Source organism: Myotis brandtii, unplaced genomic scaffold (assembly GCF_000412655.1).
Source record: "Myotis brandtii unplaced genomic scaffold, ASM41265v1 scaffold77, whole genome shotgun sequence".
NCBI classification, from domain to species: domain Eukaryota; kingdom Metazoa; phylum Chordata; class Mammalia; order Chiroptera; family Vespertilionidae; genus Myotis; species Myotis brandtii.
The window spans coordinates 4,092,219-4,100,011 of NW_005371082.1; the positions used below are offsets into that span (position 1 = coordinate 4,092,219).

At 41.5% G+C, this 7,793-nt stretch overlaps 1 protein-coding gene and 1 pseudogene across 4 annotated transcripts in view; both read right to left on the reverse strand.

Annotated features, from left to right (window-relative positions):
* Window positions 1-7,793, reverse strand: part of DCLK1 (doublecortin-like kinase 1) — a 520,253-nt gene that overhangs the window by 145,884 nt on the left and 366,576 nt on the right. The gene's annotated exons all lie outside the window — the stretch shown is intronic.
* Window positions 512-7,793, reverse strand: part of LOC102263385 — a 16,968-nt pseudogene continuing 9,686 nt past the window's right edge.

A 7,793-nucleotide genomic window follows, 5' to 3' on the forward strand; every position in this document is an offset into this window, starting at 1 on the left:
TTTTGGTCTTTCCTTCTTCCCACATGTTAATTGCTTTGATTAATGCCAGTTGCTAGTTATACCCCTGGTCTCTCTCTACCCACTAGATGCCAGTAGCACCCCCTTAATGTGATGACCAAAAATGTCTCCACACATTGCCAAAGTCCCCAGGGAGACATGTTGCCCCTGATTGAGAATCACACTGGATCTCCTTGTTACACCCTCAATGTTTCCAGAGGGTCCTCAATTAATTCTTTTTTATATGTTTTTATTGACTTCAGAGAGAGTAAGGGAGATGGAGAGATAGAAATATCTATGAGAGAGAAACATTGATTATCTGCTCCCTGCATGCTCCCTACTGGGGTTCAAGCCTGAAACCCAGGCATGTACATGGGACAGTGCTCAACCACCTGAGCCAAACTGGCCTGGTTCAATTTTTAAATTCTTCCTTGAGGGTGTTAATGAGCCATTACCAATGCATTTTGAACATTCTTTCTGTAGGTTTGGCCAATATGAATTGATAGTTTGGGGTTTAACCATCCATTGCAGTGTGGATGCTGTGACTGGCAATGTTGAAGGTCATCCAAATGCCTGTTAAAAGCAGATTAACATTCATTGTTTTACCCAACTCTGAGAACATGGGAACATGAGGCTTTGAAATGCTGGTGATTTCTGAGTTGAGAATCTGCAGGATGGAGGAGGGCATGAGGGCATGGTATAGAGCAGTGATGGTGAACCTATGACACGCGTGTTAGAGGTGACACGCGAACTCATTTTTTTGGTTGATTTTTCTTTGTTAAATGGCATTTAAATATATAAAATAAATATCAAAAATATAAATCTTTGTTTTACTATGGTTGCAAATATCAAAAAATTTCTATATGTGACACAGCACCAGAGTTAAGTTAGGGTTTTTCAAAATGCTGACACGCCAAGCTCAAAAGGTTCGCCATCACTGGTATAGAGAAAGAGGACTTTCAAGTTATGCTGTGCAAATCTGAGTGTTGCAAAAAGGCCAGGAACATTGTCTGTAATCAGGTACCACTTGACCTCTGCAATAAGGCTAGCCAACACAGTGTAGTTCCGTGGTCGGCAAACTGCGGCTCGCAAGCCACATGCGGCTTTTTGGCCCCTTGAGTGTGGCTCTTCCACAAAATACCACGTGAGGGCGTGCATACAGTGCGATTGAAACTTTGTGGCCCATGCGCAGAAGTCTATTTTGAAGAAGTACTGTTGATATTTGGCTCTGTTGACTAATGAGTTTGCCTACCACTGGTTTAATTGAATGCAAGTAACCAGGTAGGATATTTCTGTTCTTACCAATTGAGACTGGGAGTTTACAACCCTATTTATTAAGCCTGGTGGCACTGCTTCAAAATAATGCAATCATGTATCCTTTAGCTGCATTGAAGTCAGTATCTTATCTTTCTGAAAGTCTAAAATATAATTGTAGTTGGTAAGTTTGTTTTCCACATAAAAGCCTAACCTCCCCAGAATTAAAACTTATCCCTGAGGGGAGCCTTTTTTTCCTGCTGTGATTGTCCTTAGCTGTTTGCTCAGGATCTGCTACCACTTCATCGGCTGAGGCAACTTCACCGACAACCTTCAACTTTTTCAAAGCGAAGCAGTTAATAAAATGGTGAAACTCCCTTTGGTTGGCTCTGAACATCTTCTCATCAAAAACCTTTGTGTCTTCAGTGGGAGGTTTGAACAAATCATACATGCTGAGGGCCTTTCTCTTAATTGTGTCACTGTTGATAGGTGCATGTGTGTACCACATCATCCAGCCCAAAGATGATGCCTTCTCAGTCTTCACCAAAGTCCGACCAGGCCAACAGACTGAATATACAAATGGACAATTGCCGGACCATGTAGAAAAATGGAACTCTGTCCTATACTGCAACAAGCTTCCCAAACTTCCCCAAAGCCAACACCTTTTCTACAAATGACCAGCCAGGAATCCAGCCTGCTCTAGGAGAGACTTTCTGGAAACCAGACTATTATCTCTAGTAACTATTCAGGAAGCTAAACAATAACCCCTATAACAATCAGCCTCAAATGGTCAAGACTTGATTAATAATTGACAATGTCCATAATTTTTGTCCCTATTTTTAACTTAGGACCAACCAGAGAAAATCAAATATTAACCCTAACCAGCCACATAGTTAGCCCACCTCCTGCATCCCCATGCCAACAATCAGGGCACACCTAACATGTTGTAGGAAATAGGTTTATCTTTATCAACTAGAGTTATGACAACATCCCCAGTGTCACATTTTGGGCCTATGCTCAGTGCGGGGAATCATAGGCATGACAGTGCACATCATCTAAATTTTTATTTCTTTCTCTCTCTTTTTTTCCAAAGTGGTATATTAATTTCCTGTGATTGCCAAAACAAATAACTACAAACTTGGTGACTTAAAATGACCAAATTTATTCACCCACAGTTCTAGAAGCCAGAAGTCTGATATTAAGGTGTTCAGGGTCACAGTTCAATATCTGTTACCTCCACCCTTGTCCAAGCATCACCCTTTATCACCTAGGTTCACCATTCTGAAATCTTTCATCAACACAGCAGCCAGAGTCTTTTAGACTCATAAATCATATCATATCCAAGGACTTGGCTTAAACCCCTTCCATAACTTTCCATCTTGCTTAGACAAAATCTAAACCCCTCACTTGGTCTTCTCAATCTTGACTTAACCTTGCCCCTGTATCTCTCTTTCCTCTAATCTACCCATGGCTGGCTCCTTCTTATGTTCAGACCTCATTTCAATGTCCTCTACTCCAAGAGATCTTCTGTGACCAACAATATAGAGATATCAGTCATTCAGCCACTCACTGTCACATTATCCTTTTAATTTTGGGCAAAGCACTTATAAAATTAACTCTTGTTCTTGTTTTTATTTTTTAAGACTCATTTCCTCTACTAGAGTATACACTCTATGAGAGCAGGTGCCCTGTCTTCTGATTTATTTATTGCAGTATCCTAGCAACTAAACATCAGGGATTTTGGCAAATATTTCCAAAGTGAATGAATTTAAGCTGAGCAGGGAAGTATGAGCAGAAGGTAAACTGGTGAAGTGGTAGTAGGTGGGAAGGGATTGCTCCTTATACAGGAAAATTCATCTTCTAATGCCCAGAGCAGGAGGATACTTAGCTCATGTAAGAAACTAAAATAATGACTTCAAATAAAAGAAGAAAGAGGAGCAGATATTGACAGGAGAGAATGACTTAGGATATGATGTGTAGATAGAGTCTACAAAGCTTAAGGATGAAATGGATGGAGTTGGAAGTGGACAGGACAATCCCAGCTTACATGATACTTGTCAGGTGTACTTCTGAGTCCTGCTGAGTGGTCTGCACAATGCTTCATATGTTGAAGGCAAGAGAGACCAAGAGTTTACCAAAGCCTATGGTCTTCTTTTTATTTTCTAATTTTTATTTTTATTGATTGATTTGAGAGAGAGAGAGAGAGAGAGAGAGAGAGAGAGAGAGAAACATTGACTTGTTGTTCCACTTATTCATTGGTTGCTTCTTGTATGTGTCCTGACCAGGGATCAAACCTACAACCTTGGAGTATCAGGATGGTGCTCTAGTCAACTGAGCTTCCTGGCCAGGGCTCCTGCTCTTTAAAAATCACTGGAAGTAGGGACTAGGGCATTAAAAAATCCCCATGTGATACTAATGATGTGGGCCTACAGACCAGAAACCTTTTGCCATTCTCTGATATACAGTTAAGAAAATTACTGAAGGAAATCCAGAGCCTCAGAGTTTGAAATAATTGTGCAATGTAGAATTTGGAATGAAGGATTAAACTAACAGTATGAGGAGATAAATTAGCAAGACAATCACTCTTTAAAAAAGCAACAAATAACTGTACTACTTAGATTTGGTCCCAACTCAAATATTCAAAAATAACAAACTATCATGCTGAGATCCACCTGAAAGCAAACTTTGGAAGAAGAATGAGAGTTCACATTTATTAACAATGCATGACCACATGGTTTTCATTAGCTACAAGATGGAAAGGATCTGAAAGATTAGGTAAGAAATAAGAAATTACCCAAGAACTGAAACCTAGAAAATGGGTATGGATTTCTCCTAGAGAAAACAAAAGGAAATAAAGAAACCAATAAAAAAGAGCATAGAAATGTGACCTGAAATAAAAATTGACAATGCTCCTTGTGTAAGGCTATTTATGCCTGACTTTATCCCACTTATGTGGAAACAAGGATAAGTGAACATCTTTGGTCCAGTGGGTCTAGCCCAGGAATTGGTGGTTCGGGCTCAGGTGGTCTGGAAGAGGGCTCACTAAGAAAGGTGAAGGTGTGGGTTTCTGGGCAGCAAGCACACAATCATAACAGTTGAGAAGGCTGAGTGTTTCCTTCAGAAACAGGAAGGTTTTGTTCTGAACTTTCCTGTGTCCCATTAATGCGATTATGACTAGTCAGAGTTTAGATGACAATGGAGTCCACTCTTCTCCCATTAAAAGAAAACTACAGGTTCTGTGATGTCCAATAGTTTGGGCCATTTTGCTCTGGAAATTTGGGAGCACCCTATGCTGATATGGTTTACAGACCAGCAGCCTTAGCATCACCTGCAGAACTGCAGGCCCCACCCAGATGGACATACTAAATCAGGTGCATACTAAATTTGGTGCATTTAACCAAATTCCTGGTTTATAGTCACATTAAAGCTGTAGAATGGAAGAAATGCTCTAGAACAATGAAGGGACATTGTTAGATCAGTGATTTTATCTAAAGGAGCATGTGAAAAATGCAGATTCCTTGGCTCAAAGAGTCTACTTCCATAGGCCTGGCATCTGCATCTCAGACAAGCACCTCACCTAATTATGATTCTCACACTCAAAGGATAATTTAAGAAACAGGGTAATAGCAGGTAAATAAAAAGAAACTAGTCACTCTAAAAAGGATTATGTAACACTAGAGGCCCAATGCACAAAATTTGTGCACTGGGGGGGAGGTGTACCTCAGCCCAGCCTTCACCCTCTCCAATCTAGGACCCGGACATCCCTCTCACAATCCGGGACTGCTGGCTCCCAACCGCTCGCCTGCCTGCCTGCCTGATTGCCCCTAACCGCTTCTACCTGCCAGCCTGATCACCCTCTAACCACTCCACTGCCAGCCTGATTGACACCTAACTGCTCCCCTGCCAGCCCAATCTCCCCCAACTGCCCTCCCCTTCAGGCCTGGTCCCCCCCCCAACTGCCCTCCCCTGCCAGTCCGGTCACCTCGAACTGCCCTCCCCTGCCAGCCATCTTATGGCAGTAATCTTGTGCCCACATGGGGGCGGCCATCTTGTACAAGGGTGTGATGGTCAATTTGCATATTACCTCTATTATATAGGATAGTCTGGCATCTGATTTAGAGAGAAATATTTTATGGTAGTGTTTCTAGACTCTTCTGATCATAAGATTCACTTGAGTGTTATTGTTAAACATTCAATTTCCCTAATGCTTGTCTAGTGTTTTGATGCTGTGGGTCTGGTAATATATATAGTTACATAAGTACCCTGGTGGTTCTTATAATTAGAGAGGTTTAGGAGAACTGTTTTACTGGAAGGCACACAGCTCAAAAAAAAATCATCCACGGTACAGTTAAAAACGGCATTGCGCAAGGTGGGCCAGCTCATCACCTGGTCAGTTAAAGCAGAAAAACCAGGTTCTTGTTGGAGGAAGGGGATCATGTACAAAATAAATTTTCAGAAAGTCACATGCCCTTATCCAGATGTTCTGTGAAGTGGACATGAAGCCTGATTGGAAACAAGGATTGTTCACCAGGAGGGGGTACCTGTGTTGGAAATCAAGTCAGCTGAGTCTCATCCTGAGAAAGGAACCGAGTCCACACTGGGTAAATGAGACTTTGTGGTCATTGCTTTCTTGTCTTGAGATAAAGGCACAACTTTGGAAGATAATTCTCCAAACAAAGTTATCTTTGAGCCTGCACTTTCATCTCAAGGAGGAAAAAATAATAATTTGATAGGGAACTAAGTGGGAAAAAAATCCTAAAAATAAGACCAGGAATAAACATTCAGACTCCAGTGCAGAAGAAAGTAATCAGAATGTCATGATAAATGACAAGCTGAAGTTACATAGTTAGAAAGGTGTTACTCCATACACAAAAATAAACTCAAAATGGATAAAGGACTTAAATGTACGACAGGAAACCATAAAAATTCTAGAAGAATACAAAGGCAACAAAATCTCAGACATATGCCGAAGCAATTTCTTCACTGATACAGCTCCTAGGGCAGTTGAAACTAAAGAGAAAATGAACAAATGGGACTACATCAAAATAAAAAGTTTCTGCACAGCAAAAGAAACCATCAACAAAACAACAAGAAAGCCCACTACATGGGAGAACATATTTGCCAACATTATATCTGATAAGGGCCTAATCTCCAAAATTTATAGGGAACTCATACAACTTAACAAAAAGAAGATAAACAATCCAATCAAAAAATGGGCAAAGGATCTAAATAGACACCTTTCAAAAGAGGACATTCAGAAAGCCAAGAGACATATGAAAACATGCTCAAAGTCACTAATCATCCGAGAGATGCAAATCAAAACAACAATGAGGTACCATCTCACACCTGTCAGAATGGCTATCATCAACAAATCAACAAACGACAAGTGCTGGAGAGGATGTGGAGAAAAAGGAACACTTGTGCACTGCTGGTGGGAATGCAGACTGGTGCAGCCACTATGGAAGACAGTATGGAGTTTCCTCAAAAAACAAAACATGGAACTCCCATTTGACCCTGTGATCCCACTTCTAGGAATATATCCCAAGAAACCAGAAACACCAATCAGAAAGGATCTATGCACCCCTATGTTCATAGCAGCACAATTCACCATAGCTAAGATTTGGAAACAGCCTAAGTGCCCATCAGTAGATGAATGGATTAGAAAACTGTGGTACATCTACACGATGGAATACTATGCTGCTGTAAAAAAGAAGGAACTCTTACAATTTGCAACGGCATGGATGGAGCTGGAGAGCATTATGCTAAGTGAAATAAGCCAGTCAATGAAGGAAAAATACCACATGATCTCACTCATTCATGGATAATAGAGACCATTATAATCTTTTGAACAATAATAGATACAGAGGCAGAGCTGCCTCACACAGATTGTCAAACTGCAGCGGGAAGGCCGGGGAGGGTTGAGGGGCAGAAGGGAGGGGGGTAAGAGATTAACCGAAGGACTTGTATGCATGCATATAAGCATAACCAATGGACATAAGACACTGGGGGGTAGGGGAAGCCGGGGTATTGTCAAGGGCGGGGAAAAATGGACACATATGTAATACCCTTTGTAATGCTTTAAGCAATAAAAAAAAAGGTGTTACTGTAGATAGCTAGATATTAAAGGAAGGAAGCAAAGGGAATCAGACATTGTGAGCCTACTGGGATGGGGAGCTGAATCGGACACTGAGCCTGTTTGCCTCACCAGGAATCTAAAGCTTCACACACACTCTGGAGGACTGCTGCAGAGGGGACTTAACCCCTAGACTACACAGGAAATATCCCCAGGAACACTTCCTGCCCTCAGGTACTGATGTAAGGGAGCAGGGGGAGGTAAGTACATATGCAACAGAAGTAAAAATGGTGCAGAGGGAGGTGCTTGACCACAGAGATCAGTCAGTGGGCCTGGGGAAACAATGGATAGGTTGGAGTGGACCTGCAAAAGCTTGGAAAGTTGATTGGGTATTTTGAAAAGGTATCTGGTCATAGAAGAACAAAGAAGACCTCCCTCTCCCTCTCCCTCTCCTTCTCCCTCTCCCTCT